This window comes from Gopherus flavomarginatus, chromosome 11, assembly GCF_025201925.1.
Source record: "Gopherus flavomarginatus isolate rGopFla2 chromosome 11, rGopFla2.mat.asm, whole genome shotgun sequence".
NCBI classification, from domain to species: domain Eukaryota; kingdom Metazoa; phylum Chordata; order Testudines; family Testudinidae; genus Gopherus; species Gopherus flavomarginatus.
The window spans coordinates 8,437,978-8,450,851 of record NC_066627.1 but is presented as its reverse complement, the minus strand read 5'-3'; the positions used below and the strand labels follow the sequence as shown (position 1 = coordinate 8,450,851).

General features: G+C 53.7%; 3 non-coding genes across 3 annotated transcripts; all 3 read right to left on the bottom strand.

The window, feature by feature from the left end:
• Nucleotides 1-1,894: 1,894 nt before the first annotated feature.
• On the bottom strand, nucleotides 1,895-1,968 carry TRNAT-UGU (transfer RNA threonine (anticodon UGU)). The gene has a single exon. It is a non-coding gene; the product is annotated as a tRNA-Thr (tRNA).
• Nucleotides 1,969-3,994: 2,026 nt separating this feature from the next.
• On the bottom strand, nucleotides 3,995-4,067 carry TRNAK-CUU (transfer RNA lysine (anticodon CUU)). The gene has a single exon. It is a non-coding gene; the product is annotated as a tRNA-Lys (tRNA).
• A 4,759-nt stretch (nucleotides 4,068-8,826) lies between these two features.
• On the bottom strand, nucleotides 8,827-8,899 carry TRNAF-GAA (transfer RNA phenylalanine (anticodon GAA)). The gene has a single exon. It is a non-coding gene; the product is annotated as a tRNA-Phe (tRNA).
• Between the last annotated feature and the right edge of the window lie 3,975 nt (nucleotides 8,900-12,874).

The following is a 12,874-nucleotide window of genomic DNA, read 5'->3' as shown; positions in this document are numbered from 1 at the left end:
GGATCTTTCCCTCGTGGTTTATGTCTATGTGTTGGGACTGCTGACATGACTTCTGCTAACCCTGGGCTTACATTGCAATGTAGACAAATCCTAAGAGGGCATCTATACTGTGATAAAATCCCACTGGCCAGGATGATCTGATTTGGGCTCCTGGGGATCAGACTGGAGCTCAGGATTGGAAACCCTCACCCTTTGTGGGGTCTCGGAGGCTGGGCTGAAGCTCAAGTGTCTACACTGTAATTTTATAACCCTGCAGCACGAGCCCCACAAGCCTGAATCAACTGACTCAGGGTTTGAGAATAGTGACTTGGGTGTATTAATGGCAGTGTAGACATAATGCTCGGCTATGTCCATACTGCAATGAAACACCCACGGCTGTTCTGTGCCAGCTCAGACTCCCGAGGTTTGGGCCGTGGGGTGGTAAATTTGTACTGTAGACATCTCAGCTCAAGCTCAATATTGGGCTCTGGGAGCCCTCAAGGCTGGGAGGGAGTTTAGCAAGAAAAAAAGGTAAAATGGCAGTGGAGTAATGCCCTGGACTCAATGGCATTTCTCCATTGGTCTGTCTGCTTTTGGGGCAGGGACAATAACACGTCCTGCTGCTTTCGTTATTTCAAAGGGTGGTTTAGGATTTTCATTCTCACACACGGTGCATGAAGCAGGGCTCAACCCTCAGTGCAAACTAAATAGGCAGCTCACAGATTCTGGCAGCCACAATGAGCAATTGGTGTGAGAGCCCAGACCTGCCCCTGTCCCAGAGGGAGGGGGTCCTCTGTGAGAGGCTGGAACACTGACCTATCAGCTCTTAACTCCCAAACTTTCAGTAATTCTGTTATCAGTGCCTGTGAGTATAATATAAACAGCCATACTGGGCTGGACCAAAGACCCATCTAGCTCTGTGGTTTGTCCACTGACAGCAGCTGTCATAACATATTCCCAGAATTGGACCTTAGCATCCAAAATATGGGTGTTAGCATGAAAACCTCCAAGCTTAGTTACCAGCTTGGACCTGGTAAAGCTGCCACCACCCAAAAAATTAGAGTGTTTTGGGGCACTCTGGTCCACCCAAAAACCTTCCCTGGGGACCACAAGACCCAAATTCCTTGAGTCTTATAACAAAGGGGAATAAACCATTTCCCCCCCTTCTCCCTTCCAGGTATTCCCTCCCTGGGTTCCTGGAGAGATACACAGAAGCAAGCTCCGTGAATCTAAACAGAGGGATTCCACCCTCCCTGCCTCCAGTCCTGGAAAACAGAAGCACCGAGAGCCAATCTCTCTTCCTCCCTCACCCAGAGGGAATGCAAAGTCAGGCTAGTAAATCTAACACACACAGCTTTCCCCCTGACTTCTTCCCCCCACCAATTCCCTGGTGAGCTGCAGACTCAATTCCCTGGAGTTCCCCACTAAAGAAAAACTCCAACAGGTCTTAAAAAGAAAGCTTTATAAAAAGAAAGAAAAATACATAAAAATGGTCTCTCTGTATTAAGGTGACAAATACAGGGTCAATTGCTTAAAAGAAATATGAATAAACAGCCTTATTCAAAAATGATACAATTCAAAACACTCCAGCAACTACACACATGTAAATACAAAAAAAAAAACAATATAAACCTATGGTCTTCCTATCTTTGTACTTACAACTTGGAAACAGAAGATTAGAAAGCTGGAGAAAAATCACTCTCAGAGCCGAGAGGGTCAGACACAAGACAAGAACAAAGAACTCACACACAAACTTCCCTCCACCCAGATTTGAAAAAGTCTTGTTTCCTGATTGGTCCTCTGGTCAGGTGTTTCAGGTTACTGGTGTTACCCCTTTACAGGTAAAAGAACATTAACCCTTAGCTATCTGTTTATGACAGCAGCCAATACCAGGTGCCCCCAGAGTTAATCAACAAGACACCACTGGGAGTTGAACCCAGGATCACCTGTTTACAAGGCAGGTGCTTTAACCAGCTAAGCCATGGTGCCTGCCTGTGGGTAAAGCACTGTGTCTGCCCAAACCTGACTCCCTGCCATCCTCACTGGGGCCTGACAAGCTTCGCTTGTGTTTGGATTCTGAAAAAGCAGAGAAGCAGGTGAGCTTTTCCTTGCAAGCTGTGTATGTGTGTGTGTGTGAATCTTTGGCTAGGTCTGCACTACAAAGTTATTTCAGCATCATTATATTGCTCAGGTATGTGAAAAACACACAACGCTCCCTCGGTCAGCAGCTTGTGGCTGGGGCACACACTGCAATACCACGTCTGCCGACAAAACTGCCCTGTTTTGGTAACAAAATAAAACCACCTCGACGAGAGGCCTAGAGTTTTGTGCAGCAAACTTGAAGTGACAAATTGTCAGTGTAAATGCTGCTGGTCATTATATCACCATAACTGGCCTCCACCAGTATCCCATAATGCCCGCCGTGAACTCTCCTGCCCTGCATTCCTGCTACAGAGGCTGGGCCCCTCCCCTTTCATAGTTCCAGAATGTTCTGACAGATGAGCCGCTATCTGCACTGGGATTAGGTTGATGTACTGCATGGCCAGCCTAAGTAATGTAATTAGACCAACTTAATTTTGTAGTGTAGACCTGTCCAAAGAATCACACACACACCTTGGGAGCAAAACTTCACCTCCTCCTCTGCTTTACAGAAGCCAAACACAAGCAATGTTTGTCAGGGCCCAGTGGGGATTGGCAGACAGTCAGGTGTGGGCAGACACGATGCATTAAGTAACAGTAGGTACCATGGTGGTTAAAGCACCTGTTTTGTAAACAGGAGATCCTGGATTCAACTCCCAGTGGTGCCTTGGGGAGTGGCTTTTGGGGCACCTGGCATTGGCTACTGTCAGAAGACAAGATTCAGAACTAGATGGACCTATGGTTTAAATTACACTCACAGGCGCTGATAATAGAGTTACTGAAAGTTTGGGTGTTAAGAGCTGATAGGTCAGTGGTCCAGTCCCCTCAATGTGGCTTTACTATTTCCACTTGCTAAACTCCCTCCCAACCTCTATAAAATTACAGTGCAGACATATGGGCTTGAGGCCAACCTCTGAGGCCCTACGAGGGGTGAGGGTTTTTGAACCCAGGCTTAAGTGTGAACACAAATATCTGCACCACAGTTTTTAGCCCCTCAGCTTTACGTCCATGAGCCCAAGTCAGATGACCCAGGCCAGCCCTGCTGCCATCTTTATCCCAGGGGAGATGGACTCTAAGGGTACGTCTCCATTGCAATGGATTCCCAGGTGTGGCACGCTGTGCTCAAAGCAACACCCTGGAAGCCTCATATTCACCACTCTGATATAATGATCATATGGTTTGTACAAGTCTGCCTTGTGAGGATGGACACTGCTTGATTCACATCCTAGCAAAGGAGCTTCCTAACAAGCTGGAAGAAACTACGAAAGAAGGGTAGAGACACCATGACTTGGCCTCTCTCCCCCATAACTCAACAGCTGGAAACACACCTGGAGGACAAAGACAGAGCTGAACTGATTCAGAAATCAGAGGAGAATACTAATAATACATTCAAACCAAATTCCCCAACCAGACTAGTATTGGTTTTTCAGCAGGATTCCTGGGCCCAGCCTTGTTGGGGTTACGAGGACTCTGCCACATATGAGAGTAGAAAGAGCATCCTTTGGGTCAGGCAGGCCTCTGGTAAGGGGGTGGGGACTCAGATCCTTTCTCTGGCAAGTTACACCAGGGTCATGTATAAACCAGGGAAGTTCCCCACAATAGCCAGACCAGAACCCCCTGTACACTTGCCCTCTGTACTCATTGCTTCTCTGTCGCTCTCTCTCTGAGCTTTCTCAGCATCTGGCCCCACAGCACTTCCTGCCAGCCAGAGACTGCATGTTCCAGGCCTGTTCCTGTGGATGTGGCCTCTCTCCTGATTCCTGAGGAAAGGAACCTTTCCAGGAAACAGCCATGGATTCTGGGAATATGCATGTGGCTGGTGGACAGCACCAGGAATCATTTGGCTCCTGGCACACAAGGCAACTTAAAAGCTGAACACCCAGACAAGGGCTTGAACCCTGGACCTTCAGATTAAGAGCCTGAGGTTCTACCAACTGAGCTACCTGGGCTTGCTAAAACCAGCTTCACCATTCACCACAAGAGCGAGCAGGTAGGCAAAAGAGGGGCAAAAAAAGTCCCAGGACCTAATGGATAAGGTATCTGAGTGTGGATTAAAAGATTGAGGATTCAAGTCCCTTGGTGGTTGTGTTTCTGCAGTTTTACCTTTGTGCTGAAAGTCCTGCTCCCTTCAGGGTTGGAACCTCTTCTTGGCCGCTCAGGCCAATGCTCTGGCTGCAGCTAGAGCCCCGGGAAGGAGTTTGGGGTTGGGTGTCACAAAGGCTGGGGCATGAGCCCCAAGTGCTTCCAGTCTAGCCTTTGCTGTTCCTGACTTGCCAAAGAAAGTGGGCGGCTGCCCAGGCTAGCGTGTGCGCCTGTCCCTGTGCTGGAGGGTACTTGCTACATAGCGTCTTCGGAGCCTGGGTGTTTCTCTGCTTCTCGCCAGCTCAGGAAAAGCCTCTTGGGGTAAAATCTCCTGCCCTACTGCAAAAGTGAGCACCTTGAGTGGGGCCAGTCAGAGGCCCCACCATGGAGGCTGGCCCTGTTTCCTACCTTCTTGTGATGTTGGCCACAGAACATCAGCAGCTGCCCCGCATGCTGGTGACATTCAGTGGGCGTTTGGCATGGCAGGGAGCAGCCTGGCTGCATTTTTTGTGCCTCTCTGAAGGCCACACATAGGCAAGGCCCTGACCTCAGTTGCTCTGTGGCTTTTAAGCCTTCCCTCTAGGTGCCCAGAGGAGGAGAGGTGTGTTGGGTCACTTTTACAGATGCCTCTTCCCTCGTACTGCCATTGCTCAGCTGCACAGAGGAGTTTTCATCCCCAATCCCTGCCTAGCAGCCCTCTGGCACCATTCCTGAGGGCTGCCCTGCCTCACTTTCTTCCTACCATATTGGGAAAGACAGCTTTCATCATTAAAGGTCAGGTGGGCCAACTAGGGGCAGAAGCACGTTCTATGTTTTCTTACTGAAGAGCCCAAGCTCAGGAACTCACCTTGGGTGCAGACTTTGCTATGCTCCCAGAAAACAAGCCATCCCTGGACAAACAAAGCCTGCCAAAGCCTGGGATTGAATCAGGGACCTTCAGATCTTCATTCTAATTCTCTCCCAACTGAGCTACTTTGGCAGCTGTACAACAGCATTTTGGCCTGTTGCTTCTCTGTCTGGGATGTTTTTGTCAGCAGTTGCACACAAAAAGGACAGGAAAACGAATGGCTGCTTCACACCCCCACTGAAGGAACTCGGCTGCGCTTGGCTGTGGTGAGTAAGAAGTGTCTGTTGGCTGGCAGGACCTGTGCCCCAGGAGCTGGAACAGCAGCTGCAGCCTACCCCTCAGCTCCAGGCTGTGAGAAATGCTCATTGCCTGGCTGCATGGCCGGACGCTGCCCCATGCTCTGGAGATCATCTCTATTGGTCTGTCAACCCCTCATCTTCACTGAGCCAGTCTGGTAAGGTCCCAAGTGCCCCCTCCAACCTGGCAGCTAAGAGTCTGTGCAGACATCAGTGCCTTTGCCAGACCCACAGGCAGCAGCAGTGCCAGCTCCCCCAGCACCACAGGGGCACTCAATGCACTTCCTGTGGGAAAATGGCTCCTTGGCATCCAGCTGCTAGAGTGAGAGCCAGGAGACAGCAGTGTCTGGCTCACTGTGCGGGAGAGAAGAGACCTGATGAGTGTGGATCTCCCTCAGTCTCCCCCGCAATGCTGGTCAGTTGTATTGTCACTGTGATAGTCAGCGTTTCCCTTCAGAGCCAGCCCTAGAGGGGTCTGGGACAAATTCCCCCCTTTCGTCCTCAGGCTCTGCCCCCTTCCCACCCACCCCATCCGATCTCTTCCCATCCTGCACCATTTCTCTCCCACCCCCACCTCTTCCTGTCCCTGTTCCTCCTCCTCCCCACCCAGCACCTCCTGCACCCCACTGAACAGCTGATCATTGGCAAGTGGGAGGTGCTGAAGGGGAAGAGGAGGAGCTTGTCAGCAAGGCCTGTAGAGGGCGAGGGGGAAGCTGGCTGCCAGTGGGCGTTGAGCACCTATTTTTTCTCTGTTGGTTCTCCAGCCCCATAGCTCCCATGGAGTCGCTGACTTGGCTCCTTTCGTATTCTAGAGAGAGGAGCAGAACCAGGGCTATGGCTGATCTGTGGGGCACCAGGTGAGTGGCAGAGGCTTCAGGTGCTGAGAGTTTGCCTGACCCCTCAGGGACACAGTGTGAGGTGGTGTCCCAGGGATCTCTATGAAAGGAGCAGAACAGGATTTACTTGGGGTGGGGAGAGAATTGTGAGTGTCTCAGGGGGTTGTACAGAGGTGTTGCCCGGGTGAGAGACTGGCTAAAACACAGGCCTCACTGTGAGCAGGATTCAAACCTGCGCAGAGAAAACCTATTGCTTTCCACTCCCACATCTTAACCACTCAACCATCAGTGAAACAAATCCCCCAATGCCAGAGAAACTGGTAAAGAATCACAATGACCAGGTGGGAAGTCATCTGAGCTACAGAGTTCCCACCACAAACCTGGCTCCCAAAGCCCGGGGGGGATTTGGGGTTTGTTCTCTTTGCTTAGCCATGTGCAGTCGCAGAGAGTGCATTTAAAAGTCTCCCCTCCCACAGAGCAGGAATGGGAAATGATTCTCAACTTGAAGCTGATGTAGGGTGACCAAACGTCCCGATTTTATCGGGACTGTCCTGATATTTGCTTGATTGTTCCGTGTCCCGACTAATGTTTGGTCGGGACTCTGGACAAAGAAATAATTTGTCCTCTTCTCCAGCACACAGGCATAGTCTGGAGGGATACTTACCCCCCCGCAACTCTGCCCCCTCATTCCCCCATTGGATCCCGCCCTAAATCCCGGCCCTGGCCCTCCCCCCAGCCCCACTCCCACACTGCCCCATTGGATGCCTCCCCAAATCCTCGCCCTGGCCCTGCCTCTTCCCCAAGCACACAGCATTCTTCCTCCCTCCCAGGTTTGCACACTGGCCATGGCCATGGCTGGAAGCGCAGTGCGGAAGCTGCTCCAGCCCTGCAGCCTGTGGGGCAGTGCAGTGCGGCTGGAGGCAGCACGGAGCAGGCAGGGCCCAGGTTGGCGGGTGGTGGAGACACACGTGGGGTGGACACGCTCCTGCTGGGAGCTGCCTGGTTCACCCCTTGCCCGGGAGCAGTGATGAGCTGGGACAGGGAGCGGTTCACCTGCACACACATCCCCCCATTACTTGTTGCAGGCAGCCCTCCCCCTGCACCTCCCCCCAGCCCCCTGCCCCAGCTCACCTCAACTCTACTTCCTCCTCTGAGTGTGCTTTTTGGTGCCCCCAACCACTTGGCACCCTAGGCGGCCAACTAGTTCCCTTAGTGGTTGCACTGGTCCTGGACACTGCCTATCAGCAGGATTCCTCCTCCTCCTCCTCAGTGAGATTAAATCTCCGCACCTAGACAGCTGGTCCATCCGCTGCACCACAATCCCTCATGCCTGAGACCCCCTGCCAAAGCCCTGCACCTGGCTCCAGAGAATTAAGTCTCACATCTCACTGGGAACTCAACTTCTTGTGCTCAGAGAGACTCGGCCCCTCTCAGTAGCTGACCTGAGAAACACAGTGTCTGCAAAAGCAGCATAGAGTCGTGTTGCACCTTATAGACTAACAGACATATTAGAGCATGAGCTTCCGTGGGTGAATCCCCACTTTGTCAGATGTATCAGTGTCTGTCTTTTCCAAAGAAGTGCCTGGAGGTCCTTTTCTTATGTGCCCTAATGGATAAGGCATCTGACTTCGGATCAGGGGATTGAGGGTTTGAGTCCCTTCGTGGTTGTGCTTGTCCAGTTTTACCTTTAGGCTAAAAGTCCTGCTTCCTTCAGGGCTGGAAACTCTTCTTGGCGGCTCAGGCCAATGCTCTGGCTTCAGCTAGAGCCCTGGGAAGGAGTTGGGGGTTGGGTGTCACAAAGGCTAGGGCAGGAGCCCCAGGTGCTTCTGGTCTAGCCTTTGCCCTTCCTGACTTGTCAAAGAAAATGGGTGGCTGCCCGGGCTAGTGTGTAGAGCAGTTTCCCTCTTCCAAATGTGCGCCAGTCCCTGTGTTTGAGGGGGGTTGCTACATAGCACCTTTGGAGCCTGGGTGTTTCTCTGCCTCTCACCAGCTGGGAAAAAGCCTCTTGGGGAAAAATCTCCTGTGTCACTGCAAAAGTGAGCACCTTGAGTGGGACCAGTCAGAGGCCCCACCAGGGGGGCTGGCCCTGCTTTCCTACCATCTTGTGATGTTGGCCACAGAGCATCAGCAGCCGCCCCGCATGTATGCTGGTGACTTTCAGTGAGTGTTTGGCATGGCAGGGAGCAAGCTGGCTGAGTGTTTTTGTGCCTGTCTGAAGGCCACACATAGGCATGGTCCTGCCCTCCTCTAGCCCTGACCTCAGTTGCTCCGTAGCATTTAAGCCTTCCCTTGGAGCTGTCAGCACCAGCTGCCTCTGCTCTAGGTGCCCAGAGGTGTGTGGGGTCACTTTTACAGATGCCCCTTCCCTGGTACTGCCATTGCTCAGTTGCACAGAGGAGTTTTCATCCCCAATCCCTGCCTAGCAGCCCCCTGGTACCATTCCTGAGGGCTGCCCTGCCTCACTTTCTTCCTACCATATTGGGAAAGACAGCTCTCATCATTAAAGGTCAGGTGGGCCAACTAGGGGCAGAAGCCCATTCTATGTTTTCCTACTGTAGAGCCCCAGATCAGTAACTTCTCTTGGGTGCAAGCACTGCTGTGCTCCCAGAAAACAAGCCACCCCTGCACAAAGGAGAATGAAAGGGTTTGCCAAAGCCTGGGATTGAACCTGGGACCTTTAGACTTTCAGTCTAACACTCTCCCAACTGAGCTACTTTGGCAGCTGTACCACAGTATTTTGGCCTGTTGCTTCTCTGTCTGGGATGTTTTTGTAAGCGGCTGCACACAAAAAGGAGAGGAAAACAAATGGCTGCTTTCATACCCCCACCGGAGGAAGCTGGCACCATTAGCTGTGGTGAGTAAGAAGTGGCTGTTCGCTGACAGGGCCTGTCCCCGAGCAGCTGGAACAGAAGCTGCCACCTCCCCCTCGGCTCCAGACTGTGGGAAATGCTCACTGCTTGTCTCCATGGGTGGATGCTGCTCCGTGCTCTGGAGAGCGTTTGTATTGCTCTGTCAACCCCGCGTCTTCACTGAGCCAGTCTGGTAAGTGCCCCCTCCGGCCTGGCAGCTGAGAGTCTGTGCAGACATCAACCCCTTGCCAGCCCCACAGCCAGCAGCAGCGCCAGCCCCACTCCCCAGCACCACAGGGGCACTCAGTGCACTTCCTGTGGGGAAATGGCTCCTTGGCATCCAGCTGCTAGAGTGAGAGCCAGGAGAGAGCAGTGTCTGGCTGACCGTGAGGGAGAGAAGAGACCTGATGAGTGTGGATCTCCCTCAGCCTCCCCTGCAATGCTGGTCAGTTGTATTGTCACTGTCATAGTCAGTGCTTCCCTTCAGGACCGGCCCTAGAGGGGTCTGGGATCAAGGACAAATCCCCCTTTTTGTCCCCAGGCCCCGCCCCCACTCCACCCCTTCCCCCAAGTCCCCACCCCTGTCCCATCTCTTCCCATCCTGCAACTTCCTGCCCCATTCCTCAACCACCTCCACCTCTTCCCATCCCTGCTCCTCCCCCTCCACCCAGTGCCTCCTGCACCCCACTGGTCACTGGCAAGTGGGAGGTGCTGAAGGGGAAGAGGAGGAGTTTGTCAGCAAGGCCTGTAGTGGGCGGGGGAGGAGCTGGCTGCCAGTGGGCGCTGAGCACCTATTTTTTCTCTGTTGGTTCTCCAGCCCCATAGCTCCCATGGAGTCGCTGACTTGGCTCCTTTCGCATTCTAGAGAGAGGAGCAGAACCAGGGTTATGGCTGATCTATGGGGCACCAGGTGAGTGGCAGAGGCGTCAGGTGCTGAGAATTTGCCTGACCCCTCAGGGACACAGTGTGAGGTGGTGCCACCGGGATCTCTATGAAAGGAGCAGAACAGGATTTACTTGCGGTGGGGAGAGACTTGAGAGTGTCTCAGGGGGTTGTACAGAGGTGTTGCCTGGGTGAGAGACTGGCTAAAACACAGGCCTCACTGTGAGCAGGATTCAAACCTGCGCAGAGAAAACCTATTGCTTTCCACTCCCACATCTTAACCACTCAACCATCAGTGAAACAAATCCCCCAATGCCAGAGAAACTGGTAAAGAATCACAATGACCAGGTGGGAAGTCATCTGAGCTACAGAATTCCCACCACAAACCTGGCTCCCAAAGCCCGGGGGGGATTTGGGGTTTGTTCTCTTTGCTTAGCCATGTGCAGTCGCACAGAGAGTGCGTTTAAAAGTCTCCCCTCCCACAGAGCAGGAATGGGAAATGATTCTCAACTTCAAGCTGATGTAGGGTGACCAGACGTCCCGATTTTATCAGGACTGTCCTGATATTTGCTTGATTGTTCCGTGTCCCGACTGATGTTTGGTCGGGACCCTGGACAAACAAATAACTTTGTCCTCTTCTCCAGCACACAGGCATAGTCTGGAGGGATACTTACCCGCCCCCAACTCCGCCCCCTCATTCTCCCATTGGATCCCTCCCTAAATCCCGGCCCTGGCCCTGCCCCTGCCCCCAGCCCCACCCCCTCATTGCCCCATTGGATCCCTCCCCAAATCCTCGCCCTGGCCCTGCCTCTTCCCCAAGCACCTGGCATTCTTCCTCCCTCTCAGGTTTGCACACGGGCCATGGCCATGGCTGGAAGCGCAGCGTGGAAGCTGCTCCAGCCCTGCAGCCTGCGGGGCAGCGCAGTGGAGCTGGGGGCAGTGCGGAGCAGGCAGGGCCCAGGTGGTGGAGACATACGTGGGGCGGACACGCTCCTGCTGGGAGCTGCCTGGTTCACCCCTTTCCCAGGAGCTGCAGGAGGGGCCCGGATCATGGCTCGGCTGCAGAGCTTGGAGCCCAGGCTGGGCCCAGGAGTGAGGGGATAGGGGAGCTGGGGGTGTAGCGGGGGTTGGAGCCGAGAGTTGGTTGGAGATGGGGCTGTGCCAATGCCGTTTGGTGGCGGGGGAGCCCTCTGGCTTTTTTTTTGCTCCACCCCCTGCGTCCCGATATTTCATCTTTGACATCTGGTCACCCTAGCCTGATATGAAGGGGGATGTCTGGACCAAGGGCCCAGGGACTGGCCTTTGCTAGAGAAACCACTGTCAAGTTTTAGCCAATTAGGACAAGTCAGCAAATAAGAACAACCTCAGGTATCAGTAACTGCTACAGGTTGCAAATTCCTACATGCAGCAGTTTCTGGCACTACACCTGCACAGCTCTGCTCCCCGGCTCTTCTCGGGCTCCTGCTCTCTCCTTAGCTCTGCCCCACTCTCACCCAGGCAGTTCCAGCTCACATGGAGGATGGGACCCCCTGGCCTGGTGACTCCCTCATTACACTGCCTGGCCTGTCAGTGCAGCTAACTTGGAGCTTTGGCCTCTCCCCATTGTTCCTGGGGACTGTCAGTCTCAGGGTCCTGATTTCCCATTGATCCTTCCCCCTTCTATTGGTGCTGGGAACTAGCCAACCAACCACCCCCAACCACTAAGTTTTAGTAAAGGGCCAAGAGCCCCCTTACACAAGCCAGCCCCATGAGGGTCACCGATGTGCAGAGAAGGCAGCACAAGCTGCTCCTTTGGTGTAATGGGCAGCACTCAGGACTCTGAATCCTGTAATCTGAGTTCAAATCTCAGTGGGACCTTGTGTTGGCTTGTGGTTATAGGCGGCAGGTTATATACATGTGTGGTGCTCGGGCTCCAGGAATATTTGGAGCTGGGTCTGTTCCCCTGGCCCTGGCCCCTGCCTAACACCCCTCCCCCTACAGCGCTGTGTCCCTGCCTGACAAAAAGCAGCGTGCGCCTGTCCCCTGCCTGCTCCTGCTGCTAGAGTAGAGGGATTCTGGGCAGAACTGCTGGCCCAGGGTCCTAGTGCCTGCTGACCACTAATGGCAAGGCAGGCTGCCCTGAGCGGTCTCATCCCTCTGCACCCTGAGCCCCCCCACAGCATGAACCCCCCATCTTCAGCCTCACACCCCACCCCAACCCTCTGCCCTAGCCATGAACCTCTCAGCCTCAGCCTTGAGCCCCCTCCTGTATCATGAATCCCTCATCCTCAGCCCTGCACTCTCCTCCTATCCCCAAACTCCCTCCCAGAGGGTGCACCTCTCACCCCTTCCTACAACCCTGGAGCCTGCACCCTGCACCCCTCCTGTACTCTAATCCCCAGCCCAGGATCTGCACCCCAGGCCTCCCCCCCAAACCTCCTCCCAGAGCCTTAGGCAGGTGGGGGTGGAGTTTGGGGGTGGAGTTGGGGGGCGGGTTCTGGGCACCACCAAAATTTCTACAAACTTGCCACCCATGCTTGTCGTAAAGCCCCAGAGCTCAACTTCCCTGTCTCCAGCTGTGTAACAGTGAATCTTTCCCCTCCTGCTGGGTGACTCACACCTCCTAGAGCCAGGTCTTTGGCAGGGATGGCCACAATGGGTTAGGGCTCTAGAACTTGCTACCCTGATAGTTGGGATTCTTGCTGCTGCACCTGATGTTCACAAGCTTGGCCCTTGTGCTTCCTACCACACTTTTCCTCTGGCCCACATGGCGCTTGAAGAAAGGAGTGCCAGTGCTGGGATTAATAGTCAGGGCTTGGCAGGAGGGAGGAAGAGTCCCAGCCTGGAGCCCCACACACCTGCCCTCCTCCGGGCACCTAGAGCAGAGGCAGCCCAGCTCTGTCCGCTGGATACCTCAGCAGAGTAGGTGAGTTCATGTAAATACAGTCTGGTCCCAAAGCCTCCCCCCGAACCCTGGTCATCAGT